Source organism: Manis pentadactyla, chromosome 8 (genome assembly GCF_030020395.1).
Source record: "Manis pentadactyla isolate mManPen7 chromosome 8, mManPen7.hap1, whole genome shotgun sequence".
NCBI classification, from domain to species: Eukaryota; Metazoa; Chordata; class Mammalia; order Pholidota; family Manidae; genus Manis; species Manis pentadactyla.
Genome location: NC_080026.1, coordinates 129,298,323 through 129,322,196, shown reverse-complemented (window position 1 = coordinate 129,322,196; position 23,874 = coordinate 129,298,323). Strand labels below are relative to the sequence as shown.

Genomic DNA, 23,874 nt, shown 5'->3' with positions numbered 1-23,874 from the left:
GAGGCCCACCCGCCTCCCTCCTGCCCACTTCTCCTAGTTCACTCCACGCCAGCCGCACCAGACTGTCTTTTCCTCCTCACACACACCGGTTCTCCCCACTCTGAGCCTGTGTGCTGGCTGCTGCTTCTCCCTAAAACCCTCTTCCTAGGACCCTCCCTTTGGTTTCCAGCTGCAAAGTCACCTCCTCAGAGAGGCCTTCGCTGATTACCCTTCCTACAGGACACCCCCAAAACTCCCCACTGCCACATCTTGTTTATTTTCTTTATAAATTATAATTACCTAAAACTATTCTGTTCATTGATCCATTTAGCCTGCTTATTGTAATCCACCTCCTTCTATGCCTCAGGTTACTCTTCATAAGTAGGCAATAAAACGTTAAATGAATGAATGAATCCCGTCTTAAGTGACCCCAGAAAAATCTCCTGTCATTTCAGAGCTTAGAATTTCCACCAAGGAAACTGTTAATGAGCTGCCTTCGTGAACCTGGGGAGTCCATTTTCCTCTTTGGGCCTCGGTTTCCCCACATGAGGAGCTGGCCTGTTGAGTTCTCAGGCCCCATGGGTCCTTGTTTTGGATCTGCAAGCAGTTAAGCTGGGAGGGTAAAGGAACCCCATTTTTGTGCTCCTGGATGGGACCAGAAGGCCTTACCTTAGGATCTACAAAGTTGGCACTTTGTCCTTAAAGATCAGCTCAAGACAGCATCTCTGTCGAAAGAACCACTTTCTTTAAGGGCTGTTTAAATTTCTAACCCAGTAAAGCCCATGGGCTTCTTCTGCGAAGAGCACAGCTCTGGTATCTGAGGATGAACCAGGGCACCTGTGCTCCCTGCAAGGACCTAGGGCACAGCCCACTACCTGCTGCCTCAGACCTTGGCCCTGACCATGCTTACCTGGCCCACAGAGATAGGCCAGGTATATGGTGCAGACCCCACCAGAGGTGATCCCTCACAGGGCACCAAGGTAGTGGCTGGAGAGGCAGCATGTCCAGGCAGGGACTCACAGAGGCTGGGTCTGTTCTGGGGTCCCAGGTCCCTTGTGACCCTTTTCCCTCTGCACCTTGCCCTCCTAATTCTCATTACTCGGCAAAGTAAACAGGGGCAAGGCAAGAAGCCTTGTGGAGCCTTCCTCTAAAATGTTCCCTTAACTGTGAAGCAGCCAAGGAGGGCTCCATTTGGCGACGAGATTTCTGCCCTTAGGAATGCAAATCAACTTTGAAAACAGAAAGGAGAGCCAGCCACAAATAAGTAGAATATGGCTGTCTTGGCTTCCTGTAGATGCTGTAACAAATTAATTACCACAAACTCAGTGGCTTAAAGCAACAGGAATGTATTTTAAAGTTCTGGAAGTCAGAAGTCTGAAGTCATATTCCCTGGGCTAAAATCAAGGTGTGTTCGGTGCTGGTTCCTCCTGGAGAACTGGGAAGAGCCTGTTCCCTCGCTTTTCCCAGCATCCAGAGGCCGCTCTGCATTCCTGGGCTCAGAGCCCCTTCCTCCACCTTCAACACCAGCAATCACCAGCCAAATCTTTCTCAAGCTGCGTCACTCTGGCCTCCTTTTCTGCATTCACAGGTCCCTCATCTCCCTCTTATAAGGACCCTTGTGATGACATGTGGCCCACCTGGTTATACGTCCCTGTCTCAGGATTGCTGACTTAATCATAGCTGAAAGTTCCCTTTGGTCATGTAGGTGGCTCATTTCCCACTTGCAGTAATGTGGAGGCCATCATCTTTGGAGGGCCATTATTCAGCCTACCACAGCGGTGATGAACCACACATTCCGGAGTCAGACTGCCTGGGTTCAAATTCCAGCGGTATCATTCACTAGCTGTGTTGCTCTGGGCAAGTTAACCAACTTCTCTGCACTTCAATTGACTCCTCTGTAGCTTCACAGACAAAGGAGTCAGGAGCTGACGCATGTAAAGCATTTAGCACAGTGACGATAACCCAGTGAAAGAAGGTTGTAATTATCCCATCCTTTCCTCCAGACTCAGAGCTAATGGGAGTCAGAGCTAGGAGGGACCTTGGTGATCATCCAGCCTCACTGAATGGCTGGAGACACAGAGGCCCAGAGAGGAGAAGTGAGTCTCACAGGTCACACAGCATTTTCTCAGGCAACTCCCCAGGCCATGGCCCCCAGAACCCTGCACACTGCCCTGCACCCAGTAGATGCTGCAGGATGCTGCAGCCAGCAAGTCGCACAGGGGGGAAGGGACATGCTCCCCAGCAGAACGTCTGCAGGAAGCACCTGCAGGCACAGAGGCCAGGCCAGAATCTCATGCCAGCGGTTCCCACCCCACCCACCAGGCTTAGGGGCCAGTCACACACTCCGTGTCTTTTCCCCTGGAAGAGGGCAGCAGGACTAATCTTGACTAGGGTGATAGGGACCCATGTTCCAAGCCAAGAGAAAGCGCTCTGGACTGTAAGGTCAGCCAGGACCCTGTGTCCTGCCCTCTCTGTGTGACCTAAGGTTGGACACCTCCCCTCTTTGGGCCTCTGCTTCCACATCAGAAAAGCAAGGTCCTGGACCAGATCAGTGCCCTCAATCTGCAATCCATGTTTCCAGGGTCTGCATTTCTGAGCATTCTGGAAGAGCCATACATGGACACAAAGCTGAAGCACATGCCCAGCTTGCTTGACCTGGCGTCCAGATTCATCACTGTGTGCAAGCTCAGGCCGAACAGACCTTCTCAGAGGTGTCTGTGATTAACAAAATGGGGGAGAAGTGACTCACCTCACACAGATGGCCTGTTTAACAGGCAAAGTCCTCCACAGAAGGAGCGAGGAATCACCACGGGCCCTTGGCAGAAGCTCAGCGAGGCTGCTGCTTCTAACCAGAGGGCTGACTCACCCTGAAGGCTTTCCCCTCCCACAAAGAGGCAGGCAGTGCCCCCAGCGGTTGTTTCCCCCACCGTCACACTGTCCTCCAGCTGACACCCAGCACCCCGTAAAGGCCTTCCTGAGCTCAGCAAAGGGCCTTTCACAGTCTCAGGGGAAGCGGAGCCGACTCTCCAACAGACAGATGCCCAAAGTGGGGTTGCTCCCTGAGCAAAAGCCAGGCCTTCACTTACTTCCTCACTGGAAAAATCATTTCCTGACCACGGGCCTTTGCATATGCCATGTCCTAGGCCAGGTACACACTTTCGGCATTTTTTTTTTTTTAATGAAAGAGTTCAAGCTTAAAAAGAATAAAATGCAACAAAGATCCACACACTGCTACAGCTGTAGATGCACTCATCCCACCAGTTCCTGGACTTGCCATGGGAATGAGGAAGGAGATATCTAAGCTGGCCTGTGCATACAGTAAAACAACAAATTTGACTGGATCTATAGTGTTGGAACTCAACCAAGAATTAGGAGAAGTGCAAATTGTAGCGCTCCAAACTCTTATAACTACAGACTATTTACTGTTAAAAGAACATATGGCATGTGAACAGTCCCCAGGAATGGGTTGTTTTAATTTGTCTGATTTCTCTCAGACTGTTCAAGTTCAGTTGGACAATATCCACCATATCATAGATAAGTTTTCACAAATGCCTAAGGTGCCTAACTGGTTTTCTTGGTTTCACTGCAGATGGCTGGTAATTACAGATATGCTTTGGTTATGTAACTATACTCCTATTATGTTAATGTGTGTGTGCAATTTAAGTAGTAGCTTAAAACCTATACATGCTGAAGTTACTATACAAGAAGATATATATCAAAGAAATAATCAATCTTCCCATGTTTTCTTCCGCCTGCTACTTCTATAGCTTTTCTTCTTCCTTTCTAATTACAACCCTTAAATAGAATTCGTGCCTCATATCAAATTGACCGAGTATCATAATTCTTCCAAGTGGTAAAGATACCTCAAGACAAATGCTGGGCATAGAAGCCACAGGGCATAAATATGCAAAGAAGTAAAAAGCTAACTTTTTCAAACAATAAGGCTTCTCTCTCACTTACCAACTTCACATTTCCCTGTATGGCCCCGGAAGATGACTGGTTAGCCAGAGACGGGTAAGATTCCTCAAGGGAGGAACAACCTAAGACAGGCACAGTCGCAGGGGGGTCATCAGGTGAGAAATTGGGGATCAACAGAGGTGAGGCTTAGAACCTCACCCCCCCTGTTCTGAGAGAAATCTTCTGCATACGTGGATGTTTTATTGCCCTTGTCTAGCTTGGATTAACACATAGTCTACAGGCACACACCTGATCATCTACATGTGCTCTCTTACAACACTAAACTATGTTTTCTACCTTTATCTTGTATCTACCTCCCACTTCAGCATTTTATTAAAAATAATAATAATAAAGAGAGAAATGTGGTATCCACATATAAATCAAGTATAAAAACCAAATGAGTATTCATATTTGAACTGACTGTTTAGAGTTCATAATGCATGAGCAAAACCGAAAGTTTCTGTGATGACTGCCCTTGTACTGTTCACTATGTAACTTATTCATTATGTAAGAATTTGTTCTACATGTAAGAACTTGTTTGTTATGCCTCAGAAGATTGGAGACTGATGAAAATTAGGCTTGGGGTGGATTAATGAATGTGCATTGAGCATTGACTCCCCTATACAGAATTTTATTGTCGTTAACAACCATTTGATCAATAAATATGAGAGATGCCCTCACAAAAAAAAAAAAAAAATAGGATAGACTTCCAATGGTAAAATAAATTAGTAACCGGGATGTAATGTATAGCATAAGGAATATAGTCAAGATATTGTAACAGCCTGGTAGGGTGATAGCTGGAACCTAGAATTATGTATATAAATGTTCTACCACTGTGTTGTACACTTGAAACTCATGTAATGTAATACTGTGTGTCAACTACCCTTCAATAAAAAATAATTATTTAAAAAAAAAAAATGACTTTAAATATATATTCCTACAGGTTTTTCAGAATCATTCACTTTCACTCCCTATTAAGAGACATGCAGGTCATTACTCCCAGTTTTTACCATCACAAATAAGGCTGCAACGAGCCCTCTGACACACATCGCCGCCACTTCCCATAGCCGAGTGTTCAAGTTTCACTTAGTGTCATGTCCTTCACTGAAGCCCCTCCCCATCGGTGCAAGAGTTGTATCTCCATGTTTCTCTCTCGCTGCTCCCCCATCTTTCCCTCAAAGAACATTTCATTTTATGTCTTTATTGGGTTCCCATCCCAGAGGACAGGCACCAGTGACCAGTGCCTAGGACACTGCCTGGCCCCCAGGAGACCTCAGCAAGTGTCCATAAACGATTGAATAATGAATGAACAAGGGCACTGCCCGGAAGCAGGCTGAGCTGTGCTCCTTTCCACCCAGGACTCTGGGAGGTGAACCTGGCACGTGTCCCACCTGCCCTCGCTCTGCCCTCCAAGGGAGGAAAGGGAGTTGGGGAGGGGGCCTTGGGTTCCCAGTTTCTGAAAGCCCTGCACCCCAGAGCAGAGAGCTGTGGGAGCTGCAAGGTCAGAGGCTCTAGGTCAGCCCCTCTATGCCAAGCACAAGGCGAGGTTCTGGAGACCTCCATCCGGGCTTCCCCACGGCTCCCTGCAGCCGGACACCCAGTCCTGCTCCACAGCAGCAGGTTTGGGGAACACACTTCCCGCAAGCCAAGCCCGGTTGTGAGAAGCAGCGGCTCCGAGAGCTGGGCCAGGGGCTGCACCTCATCCCTGCATGGCTGGAATGGACCAGCCCCCACCTGCTGGCCACACCTGACCTTGAGGGCAGGCCAACGATCAGGGCCTGGCAATGGGCCTTCCCTTGCTACCATCGCTTAGGGTCTCTGCTTCCAAAGCTTCAAGGGAAAGCTCTGGATACAGAAACTGGGGTGGCCAAGGACAAAACATCTATTAGCACTGTTATGAGTGGTGCTCTTCATAGCCTGGCCTCTCCTTCCCCTCAACCGCAGGCAGGTGTGGCTCTGGTCCTGCCTGACAGATGAGGAAGCTGAGGAATGGCAGGCAGTTCTTTTCTTGAGGAGGTTCTGGGGCCTTAACCAAGCAGACTTAGGGACCAGCCACTGAGGCAGAGTGGAGACAGAGGGACAGACAGACACGCATGACTGATATCCTAAAAGGACAAGTGGCAACGAGCCTCCCCACCAGTCCACTCCTGGCCCCTCGTGCCGCAGAACTTCTGGGCACTACGTCAGAAGTCGCCCTCCAAGCACCCAGCACAGACCCAGGTTCCAGTCTTGGCCGCCCACTCCGCCATTGGGGTGTGTGGCCTTCAGCAAGTTGCTTCCCTTCCTTCACGTCTTTTCTCTGTGAAATGGGCTAGTGCTCACCGGATTGGGAGGAACAGCCAAGGAAACCAAGGGGAAGCCACGCAGCACTGTGTGGCCCTGGTGGCTTCCCAAGCCACGGAGGGGAGGTGGGGAGGTGGTCCCTGAAACTCCATCCTAGTCTTGAACCTGCCCCACCCCCTTCAAGGGCAAGGACACTGACCCCTGAGAATGTGGATGAAGGGAGTAACCCCCTTATAAACATACGTGCGTGCGCACACACACACACACACACACACACACACACACACACACACACTGGCCTCTTTCTGAACAGAGGCTGCAGGGCACCTCACAGGGTGCAGGGCGTGGCCACCGGGGGTGTGGAGCACCCCAGGGAGTTGGGGTGGGGGCCCAAGGTCACAGACAACCACGCCTGATGCCTTCCTGCACTCCCCGCCCTGCGTCCCAGAGGAAGCCTGCCTGCCTTCATGCGCTCTGTCCTTCTGACTTTTCTGCTTCCTCGAGGCACAGTGACCTTATTTTCCTTTTTATGTCACTGTCGTCCAACTCAGCATCATGGCCTGTATTCTAAGTCGCAGGGGCAGGGCTCAGTCAGGGGCTGGCCAAACACCCCGAAGTCAGAGCCTGCCTCTCTGGGAGCAGAGGGAGCTGAAACATCAGACCTACCCGCAGGAGGCACTGCCCCCGCCTCCCGTAGGATCCTGAGCTTAGCCCTCGAGGCTTGACTGACCATCTCCATTTCAGCGGCCAGCCAACCGAGGCTTGGAGTCCTGCCTTTGGTAACACAGTCGGGAAGGGGAGAGTCAAGATTCTGACCCAGATCCCAGCCTTTCAAAGACAAATACCTTAGTCAAGGCCAGTGCTGTCCCACAGAAACATAATGCAAGCCACAGAGGCGATTTTAAAGTGGCTGGTAGCCACATAAAAAGGAAAGAGAAACAAGTGAAATTAATTTCAGTAACATTTTATTTAACCTAATATATCAAAAATATCACTTTGTGACATAAAAAGTAACAAGTAATCACCATAAAAAGTTATTAAGGAGATAGTTTTTCACACAAACTCTTTGAAATCCAGTATATTTCATACACATAGCACCCCTCACTTTACACTGGCCACATTTCAAGGGTTCTGTGACCACATGTGGCAAGTGGCTACTGGCTTGGACAGAGCAGGATTAGAGCAACGGAGAAGCATCAAAGATAAGGAGCCGTGCATTCATTCATTTATTCACTCAACCTGCAACCAACATTTATGATGTGCCAGGCATCAGAAGGGACCCCCACCCTATGGGTTTAGGTGGACAGCAGCAGGGCAGACACAGACAGGGTGGTAAGGAGTGAAACCATACCCCACAGGCTCGGTCCCAGAGTCCCACATCTGTCCCCATAGGGACACAGATGGTCACCTCTCAGGTGGACACTAAGACCGAGGTTGGAAAATGTAGGCATGTCACACCCTCTCCTAAACATTAGAATAATCACTCCTTCCTGCTAAAGAAAACTTGTCACAATTACGCCTCTTGGTATAATTCTCATCCTCAGACCCTATGGGGAGTCCTTCAAATTTGCCCAAAATGAAAGAAAAGGAGCTTTGCTCTCCACATGCTGGCAGGAACGGAGGTGGTGGATGGGGTGACAGCGGTCACGTGCCCCTGCGGGTGCGGGGGGGCCAAGGCAGCTGTGGTGGCTGAGGAGCTGTGCGCCTGGCCTGACTGCCCAGAAGGAAGGGCTGGCAGAGCTCCCCGCTCCCCCGGCAGCTCCCACCCCACCTGGGCTTAGCAGCAAGTCCTCTGGAAAGGATGGGAAGAAGGGAGGGAGCTGCCCAAACACCCCTCACTAAGAGAAGGAGCAGGACTACTCTTTGCAAATTCCCTGTGTCTCCTCAGCTTGCGGAGAGGGAGGGGAAGTCAGTTCTCGGGCCCCCACCCCTAGACAGGGATGAGCGAATGGTTGGTGAGGGACAGGGCAGCACACTGGGACAGCATGGGTGCTGAACAAGGACCTAATACCTGCAATCGGGGCCTGTGGGTGAGTGCAGCCACCACCAAGCAGGTGGTCTTGGGCCAAACACGCTGAGGCCTGGCCTCTGCATCATTGAAATGGGGAAAAGAACATTTACTCTGCTGCTCACGATTGTGAGGAGTAACAGAAAATGCACACCCAGCTCTTGGCTCAGTGCATGGGGAGTGCTCAAGCGATGGCTGGCTGCTGTGTTTCGTGGGGTGGCCCTGAGAGCCACTGCTTACCCCGAGGCTGCTCCTCGTCCTGTTCACCCCTCCCCAGTTATCCAAAGCCACATCAAATCATGAAACGCTCTGCTCAGAGCCCTTCAATGACCTCCCAACACCCTGCCCAGCTCGACCTGCCTGCCCCTCAGCTCCCCCCAACACACACACACACACACACCCGGTCCTGCACTCCCTGCCAGCAGCCTCACCCCGTCCCCTTCCCAGGCTGACTTCAGCTGGTTCCCACCACTGGCCTTTTGCTCCAGCTATGCGCCCGCCCCGCGGTCCCATGCTGGCCCCTTTCTGACACCTTCCTCTCCTGTGCCTTCCACAGGGCGGGCTCCCTGGGCCAGCCTCTGAAGTAACACCTCCTCTTGCAAAGACCGTCTCATTCTCATCTAATCCTGCGCTATCTCATTGACTTCACAGCATTCATTCATCACTCTCAAGAGTTTTCCTGCTTATTTACAGGTTGTTTACTTGTACTTGTACATGACATACTTTTGCTTGCTTCCTAGTTTACTGCCAGCCCACCACCCCCACCCCTAGCCAGGGATGGCATCTTCCTTGGTCACCATGATCCTCAGAGGCCAGACAATGCTGGACACAAATGCATGTGGCCATTCTCCTCATCACTGAGCAATCTTGGGACAGCCACAGACCCCAGAGCCTTGAGTTTCCCCTCTAAATGCCACTTCTTGTCACTGACTGAGGGGATAACGGTGGAGGGGGAGGGGATCAGGGAAGGTAGAAGGGAGCAGATGCTGTCGCTGCTGGTACAACCTTTGGCCCAGTGACAGCAACCACAAGGTGGGGCAGATGGGGTGTTGGTCACCCTGGCAACCCGTGGCTCCTCAAGAGGCCCCTGGCAGGGGCCCTAAGGAGCCCCAGGCCTGTGTGTGAAAGGAGCCTAACAGGTACTGCCTGCTCCCAGGCTCCAGGGCTCTGCAGCCTCTGCTCAAACACCTGGACAGACCTGCTTTCTGGCCCCAAAAAGTATTTACATTTTGATTAAGTCTGGTTTTTAAACCACCAGGTAGGCTGGCCAAAGGCCGATACACCCCAGCCAGTCCAAGCAGTATTAACACAGGGCACTAAGGGGGCAGGTAACAAATGTGGACCCGGGGGAGATTGCTGGAGTTCAAAGTGGCCCCCAACCCCACCTCCACTTTAAGCTGCCTGCTAGAGGAAAAGAATAGCCAGCTCTTGTGAACAGAGGTGGCAAGCACTTGGTGAGCTCCAGAGCTCTGACTTGGATATAAACATGTAGGGCAGGGAGCACAGGGCTCCTCTATCAAACCTGGCCTGGAGGAGAGTGACCACTGCCTTCGGGCTGCCTCTGGCCCCATTTAAGGGCCTCCCTCCTGCCAAGTGGTGTCTCACCAGGAAGCAGGAAGTGAGTCTACTCCAAACTGGGAACTTGCACCAAGTCATCTTTCTATCCTGTTGGGCAAATTATGAGGACTCCACTAACAATCTAGGATTATGGGATCTCAGGAGGCTGGAAGTGAGCCCAGTTATTTATTCTACCAACTTTAAGTTTCCTTGAAAGAGTGATTCTGGAAGCAGCAATTGACACCGTAAAGGAATGTGGATTCCTGAATTTGAAATACCTTTGGTAAGATGCACCCCGTCACACACTCCCTGCCACCCCACCTGCAAAGGCAAAATGTCTAGGTAACTAAGGAATGCTTCAAAAAGGCGGCTTTCCTTCATTTCTGGGCCCTTGCCTAGGAAATCAAGTTTCCTCGGCAGAAAGCAGGATTCTGTATGTACCACTTGGAGCTGCAATGGCAAAAAGATTTCGGTAAGCCTAAGAGCTCCAAGTGGATGGCAGTGGTTGCCTTGAGTTCTGGGATTCAAGCCAGGGTTCAGGCTCAGTGGACAAGAGCTGTAATTGATTAGTAATGTCTGCCACTGGCACAGGCAGGGATTATAATGCTATGCATGCTACTTGTTTGTTGTCTAAGGCTTAGCTAAAAAACAAAACCAGCAGTGAGAATTCAGAAAACCCAGGGTGCAACTGGTAAGGCAACATGGCAAAGTAACCAGTAATTTCTAGGACAAAGGGATCAAGTCCAATACCAGAAAGTCAAGTCACTTCCTCAGCAGCTGTTGGATGGGACATGTCCCAGAGGCACCCCATCTGGGCTGTCACTCAACCCATAATCTACTCCCAGCAACTCAGAGACACAATTCCAGACTTCTCCAGGAGATGGAAGGGTGTTTGGCCTTAAAGGTCCATAAATAAGTCCCCTGAGTTATGAATACAGTTTGCTGTTGCAATGAGGAGGTGGTGGTGGCGTGGGTCTCCCTGATAACAGATGTCCCATTTGAAACAAGGCAAAAGGAGCAGTAGGGGCACAGAATGTCCCCTTAGTAGGCTTCCACTAGTCAGAGCTGTGCAGGAGTGGGGTTTACAGGGAAAAAGGAGAGGCCTGCCTAGCAGAGCACTGTGAGCATCTTCTAGGATAAAGTAGGCACTTCTGCCTATGTTTCCACCTCAGCTTCAGGTCTAAGGAAAGGGCTCCCAAAGTGAGTGCCTGGGGCAACCTTCTCAGGAATGCCAACCCCACTAAGGGTTTTCTAGCTGGGTTCACAGTCTGAGACTCATGCCTAACTAAGGAAGGGCTTGGAGGAGAGTCACCTGGATAATTACAGGTTGGAAAGGGCAGGTTCAGAAAGGCTGGCATGCCTCAGCAAACCAGCCAAGGGTGACTTCCAGGGGATGGGAGTTATTTCCCACAGAAGTGAGGGAGACAGTCTCCCTTTCTACAGAACAAAAGAGTATGTGGAAATTAACTTCTGTTGTAGCACAGAGGATTTACGTGAGACCGGAGGGGAAAGTTACAGAACACGATACACTAAGTGGGGCAGGCGGCTCTCACTGCAGTGCTTCAGCGTCTGGGGATGTGGACACCCGAGGGAGACCTTGGGGAGAGCCGCAGCCCACCTCTGAGTGGCAGGGCCTCAGCAGGCCACTTGCCCTCCCCAGCTCTGGGCTTCTTCTCTAGAAGGCAGGAGGAACAGTCCCCACCCTGAGGGCCTCACGGGGTTGCTGGGAACATCACATGTGGGTGGACGACAGCGGGCAGTGGAATGTGGCTGCAAGAAGAAACCAACTACAGCAACATGCAACCACGTGGCTGAGTCCCCAGCACAGGGGTGAGTCAGAGAGCCAGTGCTGTGGAGCCCCAGTCACCTGGAGTTCAAAGGGCAAAACCAGCCCATGGTGTTAGGACCACCTCAGGCCGATGCTGACTGCAGGGGGCTCCAAGGGTTTCTGGGGTGCTGGTTCTACCATATACCCAGTAGTACATTTTGTTTTCTCTGCTTCCATATCTCAACAAAATGCTCACCCCCAAAACTGTCTGGAAGTCTTTATAAATCACTAGGTCAGTAAATTAATATAAGGGAGACACCCCACCCCCCAAGAAAATGAAAGAGTGGGGAGACAATCTGCAAGAGTCTATGACTTGGAGGAAACTGAGAGAGCCTTGTCCCCTTCCCGGGACTGGATTTCTACGCTGGGCTGCTGTGTAGGTGACAGCGGGGAAACCTCTGCCCTTCGCCAAGTGCACACTGATGTCTTTCTCCAGGCTGGTTGCCCCTCCTTCCCTGCCGCCAACGTACAGATGGCTCACTCTTCTTGGACCCGGGCTTCGGCTTCTTGCAGGAGCAAGTGCTAGCAGTGCTGACCCCAGATTGAGGGCCAAACCCTGTGGCTAGTCCCCTGGAAGGCAGCACACTAGTTTGCAAATAAACCAAGTATCGGTGTTGCACCCTACAAAAAAGAATATTTATATTCTCCCTTCCCACCAGCCCACTTCCTGTGCATCTCAATTTAAAAAACACAGTAGCCAACTCACAGAAACTTGTGGTGTGGGGGCACCCAGGCTCAGAGGGTACGCAAAGTTTGCCACTCCCTGGCAGCATTCTTCTTTAGCAAGACCAGCATGTCAAGTGTGAAGAAACATCTAAAGTCCCGGCAAGTGAGCACTTGCAACAGGCTGCTCACTGCCACTGGGGCTGAGCACACTACGAGAATTAAAAGCTGCTTCTCCTTACTTCCCTTTAATGCAGGACACAGTGGCACACTGGAAAACGGTTCTGTCACTGTTACCACGAGATTAGAGGCACCTTTAACATACCTCTTCTCTTCTCCAATCCTCACTGATAAAAGGAGAGCTTGGCTAGACCAATAGTTTTCAAATTGTTTCACTAGGACTCCACAGGGAGTCCCCTGGGTTACCCTCAGGCACGATTAAAGTGGGGCAATGGTGTTTGAACAATGGGCTTCTACACATTTAAACAAGTTGGGAAGCTACTGAATTAGATGAACCTCAGAGCAGGATTCCGACTAATGTGGTACGAAGGATAATCCCAAGGGTCAGCACCTTGGCCTGTCAGAAACCTACTCCAATAAGCATGAACTATTCTGGGTATTGAAGAGGAAAAAGGGGATGCAGTCTAGTCCCAGCACCCCAGGAGCCCCTAGGGTTGTGGGAGAAAGACCACAGTCAGCCTTTAGAAGGTCATACTTGAGAAGTAGAATGTGCAGACGGCAGGGAAAGGCAGGCACAGTCTGCAAGGAGGACTGAGGAGGGCTCCACGGAGGGGGTGTTTGAGCAGAGACTAGAGTTTGCCAGGAGCACATGTGGACGGGGGAAACATGTTCCTGGCAGTGGGAACAGCATATGCAAAGGCACGGTGACAGGAGAGCAAGCTTGAAAATGTGTGGCATGAGCTCTGGCAGGGGCATGGGGATGGGGTCCCAGAGGTGCACTACAGAAGCTGATCTGATGGCTCCTGATAACAGAATTTGAGGACTAAAGGAGAGAGGGGTCTGGATGGGCTCCTGGGCCATTTGGGGAGGCAGGGTGCAGAAGAAGAGCACATCTGCAGAGAACAAAACCACAGCAAGGCCCACTGGAAATGCTAAGTTGGTGGTGCCTTGGAATCTGGACAGAGACAACGGTGTCCGGAGAGAGATCTGGGTTAGAGGTGAAGAGAGATGTGGGTGGTGCGAGGGTGGGACAAGGACAGAGCACTGGGGGCCTGCAGCCAGCTCCTCAGCTCCCAGCACTATGAGCTCGGAGAGAAACCCCAGCTCCATTATCCTTTCTGCTATCCTGGCATAAGTCCCACTAGGCTGTCAGCTTCTGGAGGTAGGAGCTTATCGCCTTGTTCAGCACCTGGAGTTGTTCCTGGTATACAGGAGGAGCTAAAAACTTTTGATGAATGAATGAGTGAACAAATGGGTGACCAGTGCTGACCTCAGAGAGCTGCACCATGAGGCTCAAGCAAGACATCGCAGCTGAGCAGGAAGCAGAGCCCATGCACTCAGCAAACGTCAGCTGGGACTCGAACTTGGGGCTGTGCTATATTCTCTCACCACCACACAGGCGTCTCACCCAGATCCAGGTGCCCTTTTCTTCCCCCAGGAAGTGTCAGGAGAAAGTAGAAATGCATTGTCTCAAACCACAAAGCCTGTGTCTCCCCACCACCCCTGCTGCTGCTCCCAGACCCCAGGGGATTAGCAGGTGACTGTCAACATCTGAGAAGACAGAGTGCCCTTGTCATTACTAGACCATAATTGACGGTATCACCTCCTCCTTCCAAAGGCGTCTATTTCAGGTTTCATATAACAGTATTGTTCCCATTCCTGACGTGGATATCATCCTGCAGAGATGTTTAACTAAGTGACAGGGCAGCGTCTGCACTACCCCTCCTAGCACTGACTGCACCAGGGCTTCTGGAACCATCTGCTGCACCACCAGGGCCTGCAAGGAGCCAGGCACAAGGCGGGAAGGAAAGCACACTGACCACTCTAACCAGAAAGAAGCCAATTTGTGCTGCGATGTGTTGTGTCCCGCATAAAGTCATCTGCTGCCACCCATCATCAAGGGTCACCAGAGTGACAGCCCTGTGGGCAGTGCTCCAAGAGGGCAAGGAGTGCACAGGAACAAGAATCACTGAATACACACAGAGAGCTTGCTGTGTACCTTCTGCTCCTCCTCCACTGAATGCAAACCTTGCATTCTGACTGCCCTGTGGACAGCAGCACCTGCCAGCTAATAACACAGGCAGCGTGGCCAGAGGAAAGTGCCGTGGATCACAAGTCAGGAGCGTGGGTTCAGGCTAGGTGTACCTCTCTCTGTATGACTCTCTGGGCTTTGATATTCTCATCTGCTACACGGGAAATAAAAATACTTCCTCTGCCTGGTTCACAAGGTTGCTGTAAGAGTCAAACGAGGGTGTAAACAAGTCCCACACTCACCCACTTCCTGGCTACATGACCTTAAACAATTGATAATGTACCATATCTAGGCTTTAGTTTCTTTATCTATAAAATGAGAAACCCCTGCCCATAAGGGTCCCAGGAAGATGATGCCCCCAAAGTCACAGTGCAGCACCTGTTCCCCAGAGCCAGGGCTCAAGATCCCAGTATTAAGTTGTTAGAGGTGCTTTGTAAACTATGTGTCAATATGACTGGACAGCCCTACCCTGTGCCAGTGGGCAAATACCATCCTTCAGTTTGTACAAATAGCATAACTTCAATTGTACTTATCCCTGAGGGCAAGAAATAAGGTTGGGGCTTATTTATATTTTTAGAATTCTCTGAAGGACCCTCAAAATAGCTACCCACCTGACAGCAGCCCAGAAACAATAAGCGGATAAGCATGAAGCGAAGGCACCAGGCAACTGTGAAGGCCGAGGAGGAGGCCCTCGGAGGCGGTTCCTTCCTGGCTGTGGAAAGCAGCTCCGCACCCACCAGTACCTGGGGCAGCCGTGGTCACGGCTGAGCCCCCAATGCTGCGGGCGGGACCCTTCACGCAGGGTCATACCCGCTCACCCAGCCACGACTGAATGAATGATCCCAAGGTACCTGCACCCGGGGCTGTTTTTCTGAGGATGTCAGGCATGGGCCTGAAGGTGGCACAGATTTTGCTGAACTGGCATTGTCCTGGAAAGGGAACCTTCCTTTGCCTCTAATGCCAGCCTGAAGAAAATGGAAGAGATCAGTCCACAGAAGCTTCAAGATCAGAGAAAAACTCTCCATCGGACCATACCCCAGCACTGCTCGCCACTGAAGCTGGGCCTCCTACTCCCGGGGCCTCCACCACACTGTTCCCACTGCCTAAGGCCCCAGTGACCCTAAATCCACCCACCAACCTGACGTCTACTCACCCCTCCAGAGTCAACTCAAGTCTCACCCTCCATGCAGCTTCTCCTACTACTCGAACCAGGCACCACCTTTCGTGCCCCTCTTGCTTTCCCACAATCCTCCCCTCTCTATCCTGGCCGCATTTACTGAATAAACACACTCGCATCTTTGACTTACACAGCACTGGGTTTGCTGCCAGAAGACAGGTACAAAAGTTCCCTTCCCCCCCTCCTTAGGGAGCCCAGTGCAGAAGACAAGACGGGCGAGGGAGCAGAGGATTATGCCCAACACAGAGGGCTATAGGACCTGTGTGACAGAGGCCACAAAAGTACAGAAGAGGACAACTAAACCCAGGGAATCTAGAAGGTTCCCTGGAGGAGCTATATCTCATCATGACCTGGAAGGACAAGCAGAGGAGGGTGGGAGGACAGTTCAGGCAGAGAGGCTTCAGAGGGTCAGAGGTCCTTGGGAATGGCTGGCCCAAGGGGTGCTGGGAAGAGGGACGAGCTGGAGGGGAGCAGCTGGAGCCCGTCTGTGGAAGGGAAGCATGGTCAGATGCAACTTCTAGAGTCTGCATCATGTTGGCAAGACCAGAAGGCACTTCAGGGGCTACTGCAGAAGTCCAGGGGGAGAAGCAGCGAGACTGAACCAGGAGAGTGGGAGCAGCGGTGACAGAAGGGGACAGAAACCTGCTTCTAGGAGCTGTTCAGCACCTGGGGGCTCCTGTCATTCAACCTCCCCTGCTAAACAAGTGCTCCTTACAAGCAGTGACCAGCTTTTCTATTTCACTTGAGTACAGAGCAGCCTCTCAACTGATAAGTACTTGTTGAACTAAAAGTTTTAAATTCTAGAAATATCCCTGAAATTCAGGTGTTTGACCTCCCTGGCCCTGAGAGGGGCTGAACAAGGAATAAGGCTGTACTAACTGAAAATGAGAACCGCATTTAGGCTATCCCTATCCCTAATCCGGCCAAAGAACTCAGCTAGTGCTTAAAGGAAACTGCCTCCAGAAAGTCAATCAACAAACCACTGCTGAGCCATGGGAAGACTCAGGAAGGTGGGGCACAAAGACCAAGGAAGTAGGGAAGCTGCTCTCCTCCGGAACTCTACTCATCATTATCCGAGTGGCTGTGTGACCATGGCCAAGTCACTGACCCTCTCTGGGCCTCTGATCCTACTACATCCACCAGCTGAGAATTCAGGGTGGCAAATATGCCCACACCATCATCCTTGACCCGCACAGTGGGAGGGGAGCCATAAGCAGAGCAGGCACTGCCCCCAACCCTGCCCAGAACACCAGCTCCAAAAAGCAGACAGTAAGCACTTCCTGCTGCAGGAGGGAAATACCTTTTTACAGGCCTCAACTGTCCAGCCCTAGTCTTTAGGAGAGGAAAAGGTGCCCAGAAATCCTTGATCACAGCAATGACCAAAACAGCTGCAGGCTCAACTTGCAGAACCTCTGAGACGTAGACCAGGGGCTGTACACATGTCGCTCTGGGCAGAAAATAGCTCTAAGCAGAGCCCAACAGCACCAACATAAAAACCCACCTTACTCTCTCCAACCCCCAAAGCCTTTCTTTTTTAAATAATAAAAATAAAAATCTTTAAAAATGACAGATCTAAAAAGAAAATATGCTCCCCTCCCACATTTTCTCATGAAGTTAAAAATACAAGTGTTGGAGGAAAAAACATTTTGTTTAAGGTCAGAAGGGGAAAAAAAAGAGGCATATTTTCTGAAATCTCAGAAAATAAACAGACTCAGCCCTCATCTGCAGGCTCTCTGGGAATGTGACCTGAAGGCTGCTGGGGGTCGGAATGCCGTTTAAAGGAAAGTTCAAGGGCACGCCTGAGGCTGGGGATTAGCAGCTCGGACACTGTGTCCCTCTCTCCAGAGGACCAGTGTGCCGGCCCCTCAGGACAGGCGTGTCCAGATGAGAAGTTGAGGCAGGGTGGGTAGGAAGGGTAAGGAGGGTGTGGAGCAGGCCCTGGGAAACAGGAGCGGGCAGTGAGGGCTCCAGGGGCCAGGTCTACGCTAAAGGATGCTTATCAACAACCAGGCTGTGAGGACACCCTCCAGGTAGGGAGGAGCAGTGACACCAGTGAGGGGCAGGAAAGCTGCGGTCCACTCAGGAGCAGGGCCACAGTGGGTGGTCCCTGACCCGGCCCACCCACCTCTCAGCAGACAAAGCCTCCGACAAAGCCAGCTCTGGGAAATGTCAAGAAGCAGGGCTCCGAGGTCATTCCTGCACTCATACATATTTATGAAGCACCTACTATGTGCTTGACTCTGCAGCAGGCACTGCAATTACAAGTAGCAAGGCAGCCAAGGCCCCAGGCTGCATGGAGTTTACAGATGGGTGCTCAGAGCCCCTCCACTCTTCCTTCCCACACCCTTGTAGACCTTCTGCCAGTCTGATGTATGCTGAACCTTACTGCACAGAGTGAGAGCGACCCATGCTCCTGCCTGCCAGGGCTCGTACACTCCTGAGGGGCTCTGCAGGCAGTCAGGGTGGGGAGGGGCACAGACCCCACACAGCTGTCCGTAACACATGCTGTGTGGCACCATTCGATAACTGCACATCCTCTGTGTCCCCGGCTCTGAGCTAACCTTGGGAGCAGGGGACACTGGCACTGGGGCTCCATTCCTACCTGGGAGGATCAGCAGAGCCCAGAGCCAGGGAACCAAAAATAAAAGATTAGGATGCACCCTGGGGCCACAAAGTGGAACAGGGTGCTGAGCAGAGCTTGGGAATAAGACAAAGCTGTTTGGATCTAAGCCTGACCATTTACTCACTGTGCTACCTGGGAGAGTTACTTCACTCACGTCTCTGAATCTCAGCATCCACTAGGACGACGGGGAGGTGACAGTGCCAACCTTGTGGGCACACACCGGTCACTGGCTTGCCCCACCATTTGACAAAGCATAGCAATGACCGTTCTCCTACCTGGGTTTTACAAAGGTGTGCACGACAATGTGGGAGTACAGAGAGGGGGCCATGGATTTTGCCAGATAAAATTTAAAACATTTTAAAATATGAAATGTTATCTGAGCTAAACCAAAGTTAGGAATACAATTTCTACAAGAAGGCAAAGTGGAGAAGGCATTCCAAGCCCTGGAGGAACAGGAACTTTTTTCTTGCGGGGTCTCCTAGTGACATTTCCTTGTCCTGAAATGAAAGATTTGTGATGAATTATTAATAGACAGGTTTACCTTCCTCCCTCCCTCTCTTTCTTATTCTTCAACATACTGAGCACCTACTATGTACCAGATGCTGTTACAGGCACAGGGGACAGATTAGTGAACTAGACAGACACGTCTCTTGGAGCTTACATCTGACCCTCACAACCAACCAGAGTTGGTTTGGTCAAGTTTTGCCATCAGCCCCAGGTTAAAAGTGAGAAAATGAACTGCGAGTTAAGAAGCCTGAATTACAGACAGGCACTCTGGACCAGAGGAGGCAAAAGCAAGCCCACTCATCCTTCACCCCGACTCCCCACCTCCCTACCTTTCCCACCAAAACCTTCACACCCAGGCAAGGGAATGGGTGGCCGTCCCCCAAAGTGACCCAAAGTGACCGTGTCTCGAGGGGTGGTGGACTGCAATGGAGACCAGAGACATCCCAGCTCCCTTCTTACTCCTGCTAGCCACTCCCAAGTTTCTCGTGCAAATAATCATTTAGACTGCAGAACAACCTTTTCTCTTCAAATTGTAGCAAGTTGAAAAGCAGGTCAAGAGGAAGCCCCAGAACTCGTGAGAGAACTGTACTTGCAATCTCATGGCTTAAGGAAGGTGAAGGGGTGCACTGGGTTGTCCGGGCCCCAGGTGTGATTCCACACTGTCCCCTGAACAATTAGACATTGCTGAGAATCCAGTTACAGATTGTGACAAGCATGTTAGTCCAAAAAAACCAAATATACAAAAACACTTTTTTCCCCAAGTAAAGGGAATCCCCTGTTCTGAGTAAATTTGAAATTTTTCATAATGAAAAGTTTTTAAAATCCCGATAAAACAATAACACAGCAACTTAAAGCTGAAGAGTGAATAAAAATAAAATGCCCCAAGTGAGGTTAATAAAAATAATACGCCCTGGATTCGTAGGGTGCTTTGTTCTAATGAGTGCTTCCCTGCGTGTGGCATCTAATTTAAACTTCTAAGAAAAGTTGGGGTGATTAGCCTTATTTTCCAGAAGGGGAAGCTGAGACTCAGGCTTGCCCAAGGACTTGTCTCCAGGAAGCCATGCTGTGAGGACTTGAAGTTGGCCACAGGGCCCGATACCCGACTGCCCCCCTCCCTGGTACAGCCCCGACATGCAGCAGCTTCTCGGGGGATGTGGCTGTTATCAAACAGTTGGAGAGGTTTTACTGCTCAAATATCTTGCCTGTTACCACTCCTTTTCCCATGCCACCACCCCTATTCCTGCATCACTGTGCAAGATTTTAAAAGCTGTGCCACAGTCCCCGCAAGCAGTACTGGCCTGACTATTGAGTCACTCTCCAGGGCTCCTTGGTCCAGCATCCATCTTCCGTGCCAGATCTTTTGACCAAATGTTTGGCCAGTGGCTAGTCCTCAGTATAAAATGTTTCCAGCAACATAAATCAAGTCGTCATAACAGAACGCTTCCTCTGGCCAGCCTGAACTGTTCCAACCCCGACTCACCGTTTCTGAAATCTTTGTGGGCAGAGACTGGCCACAGCCTTCTCCGACCTCTGTCCCCAAGCCAGGAATCAAGCCTGTGGGACCCTGAGAGGGCTTCCTTCTCATCCTGCCCCCTTCCCACTGTGCCCTAAGACCACCCCAGGACATGTTAAGGGACACTTTTAACCCCTTCCATTTGCGCCCATTTGAGAAAACACTAGTTCATCACTGCACCCCCTCCATGTCCCCAGTCTGTAATTCCTAGTCTCGCCTGCTACGGCTGCCTCCAAGCCTCAGGTGCCCTAACTGCGTCAGCCCATGCTGACCCCATGACGTGTGGGTCTGATGACTTCACTCCTGACACCGGGCCTGAGACATCCTCTATTTGTATACTCAGAACCTCTGTTATGTCTGAAACCTCATAACCTTTTCCGAAGAACACATCGTACCTGTTCTGTGCTCCGGGAGTTTTGCAACTGCCTTTGGCCAAAAGCAACACGGCTCAGAGCCAGATCCCCACTCAGACTAGCAAGGCTTCCCCGCAGCCAGCTCGGGGCTAGAAGCTCAGGATGTCTGTGCTCCGCGGCCCTGCCTAGGCCCTCCTAGAGAGTGGGCAGGGTGCTCGATTTTCCGGGGGAGCCCCTAATGGGACAACCCTTTGCCGAGGTGCAGCTTTCACCCAGCACTCACACCTGGGAAGAGACCCAGAGAGTGTTTGCAGGGATCCAACACATGGTCCCAGGCCTGCCATTCCATCTCTACCTGTTATTCCCCTTTACCACTTCCTCACGCTTCCCTCAGCTGTGAAAGGCAACAGCCCCCAATATCCACTCACTGACCGCAGAGTGGTCCAGTGTTGCACAGCCCAACACAAACACCACTGGACACAGTAGCTACTGAGCACTTGAAATATGGCTAGTTGAAATTGATTCTCAACACTTAGCGTGAAAAAAAGAATATAAAATACTTTACTAATAATTTTCATATTGATTACATGTTAAGATGATAACATTTTGCATATATTGGATTAAATAAAATACATCACCAAAGTAATTTCAGCTGTTTCTCTTTTACTTTTTTTTAACGTGATGACCAGAAATTGTAAATTTCACAGGAGGCTCACATGATTTTTTCTATTGGACAGCACTGGTCTAGTGTGCCTCCAATCCACCGTCCAGAGCTCCACTTGTGAGTCACGTGACATGGGGAAAGTTTCTTTCCCTGTCTGCGCCCTAGCTTCCCCATCTGCAAACAGCAAATAAAAGTACCTACTGCCCAGAGCTGGGGGACCAGTCAATGACATCAATGACAGATTCCCGGTTACCACAGTTCCTGACACTCAGTAAATATTGGCTGCTATTATTCATTCAACAAAGATTTCCTGATCTCCCTTTGACATGCTATGCCCTGGGGACACAAAGAAAAAACTAAAACCTCCTGCCAGAGGCATCCTCAACTCAGGCCTTGAAGAACCCGATTTACAGCTGAGCTCTGCTACTACCTATGCAAACGTGAGCACAGTTTGGGGAGAGGGGGTTTCACAGTCCTGTGTGCAGAGAGGGGGGATGTCCAGCTCAGCAGGTGCTTGATGACCTGAGGCCATCAGCACTATCATGCCGCAGCACAGCAGGCATCCTTCCCAGAGAACAGGCGTCAGAGCTGGCTCCGCCCCCAAGGACGTGCCATGGGTAACTGCCTTCGGGCCCCCAGTCTCATCAGCACTTGGCCCGGGAGCCCAGGGGATCTGTGTGACTTGCTCCCTCCCCCACGCTCCACTCCTAGGCCCTCATTTCCCAGCCTGGGAGAGGGGACTTGAAGGGCCTGGGGGTAGGGGTTGGAAAGAGGGGCTGCGGATGGGAGGGGGACTAGGCCTCGCTCTCACAGAAGCCTCAAGGCAAACATTTTATGTGTCTCCAAATGTGACTATGCTCAGAGATAGGGAACATCTGTCTCATCATAGCTGCACCCTGCCTGGAACACAGAATTAATCAGTATTTCTTAGAAATTTTGTCATTATCTTGCGACTAGAACTGCCTTGCAATTTTTGTTGAAAAAGTACCATCTTAATAAAGGTTAGTAGTTTTAAATAACACAATGTTTGTAACCTTCTTGTGAAATTAAAAAATTTTTTTGGTGAACTGAGAGCCTCAGAACAAACCAAAAAATTGGAAGTAGGTACTGCCTTCTGCCACCTTTGAGAGGCTCTGAGATGCACCCACCTTTGCAGATGGACCAGCCTGCAGTGGGCATGTGTGACTGTCCAGAGCTGGAGGAGGGACTAGACCCAGGGCAGCATCCCGGCTCACTAGACCACATCAACCGGAATTAACCGCCAGCCTCTCCCAGCCTCCCAGAGCCATACCTTCTTGCAAGAACTTGCCTTTCAGATTAGAAAATTTTGTTTGCTCAAAAGATAGCAACTCAAGTGCTTCAGGCCTAGGCATTCACCAACCCTGGACCCTACTGACAACTCCTGGGGCATTTGCCTCAACTCCACTGGCTTCAGGCCTAGGCATTCACCAACCCTGGACCCTACTGACAACTCCTGGGGCATTTGCCTCAACTCCACTGGCTCTGTGCCCAGCTGCTGTACATGAGAGCAGGAGGCTGTCACACATCTGGGCCCACCCTGCATGCCCCAGGTGAGAAACCTGGACCCAGAAGGCCTTGGCCCTCCCACCCTAGGCCATCCCACCCAGGGCACACAATTCTCGAGGCCCTGTTCTGCCCAGCCCCTGGCCTAGGACCTGGGGACACAGTGGGACAAGACAGGCTTAAGATGAGTAAAACAGACTATCATAAGATAGTCAGTGTGGACTGTGAAGACAAGTGGGTGCCTGGGTTGGGGTGTGTGTGTGACAGAACTGGGATCAGAAGTGTCTCCCAGGAAGTGACTTTAAGCTGAAGCCTGAAGCGCGAGAGGGAATCGACCTGGTGAGGAGCTGGGACAATGTTCCAGATGCAGGGAGTGGCAATGGGCAGTAGGCCTCGGTGCACCCTCCGTGAGCTATAGTAGTTTAGGCGCCTGGAACCCACAGGGGGAGGAGCTGCTGGTGACACATAGTTTGGAGGGTGTAGCTTGGATGTGAACTCTAGGAAGACTGGGCTGAATAAAGAGACAGCTGGCGGGGAATGGGGGCAAACTGGAATTGGAGGAGCCACATACGAAAATCCACAGTCATTAGCTAAACTACACACGTGGACAGATATTTCAGAGGGAGAATGACCAATGTTAACGAGAAAGTAGGATGGGCTCCAGAGATGACACCAGACTTCTGGCTAGGGTGACAGGCCACTCCGGCTGTTTTCTGTGTAACAAAACAGCCTCTATGAGAAGGCTCAGTGCCCACCAAACCCACCCACAAAGCTCAGTAAGTGGTTGCTTGCTTCTCGGTCACTAGTCACAGTAGCAGCATTCACTGGCTTCTAGGCCACCTCAGGGGATTAGATGCCCTGACCGCCTGGTTCAGGGATGGCAGCGCTCGAGGGCACACATCCAGATGGGCAGGGGCCCAGGAGGGGAGGCAGCCATTCACCATCCCGGAACCTGCGGCAGCCTGCCAGCATCAGAGGCTCATCCCAACATCCTCACACCAGGGGCCAGCCAGATCCCTCCCTGCA

The 23,874-nt window shown here is 51.1% G+C and overlaps 1 protein-coding gene and 1 long non-coding RNA gene across 7 annotated transcripts in view; both read right to left on the bottom strand.

The window, feature by feature from the left end:
• GRK5 (G protein-coupled receptor kinase 5) overlaps window positions 1-23,874 on the bottom strand; it is a 204,280-nt gene that overhangs the window by 123,321 nt on the left and 57,085 nt on the right. The window contains exon 1 of one of the 6 annotated variants that reach the window (XM_057506391.1): window positions 2,729-2,745. The exons of the other annotated variants lie outside the window; for them this stretch is intronic. The gene's annotated coding sequence lies outside the window, so the exon portion shown is untranslated. Of the gene's footprint in view, window positions 1-2,728; window positions 2,746-23,874 lie in introns of those variants that run through there. 6 annotated transcript variants of the gene reach the window in all.
• On the bottom strand, window positions 18,599-22,749 carry LOC130684664 (uncharacterized). The gene is made up of 3 exons (XR_008999035.1): window positions 20,275-22,749; window positions 19,311-19,460; window positions 18,599-18,784 (listed from the first exon to the last, which is right to left on the bottom strand). It is a non-coding gene; the product is annotated as an uncharacterized LOC130684664 (long non-coding RNA).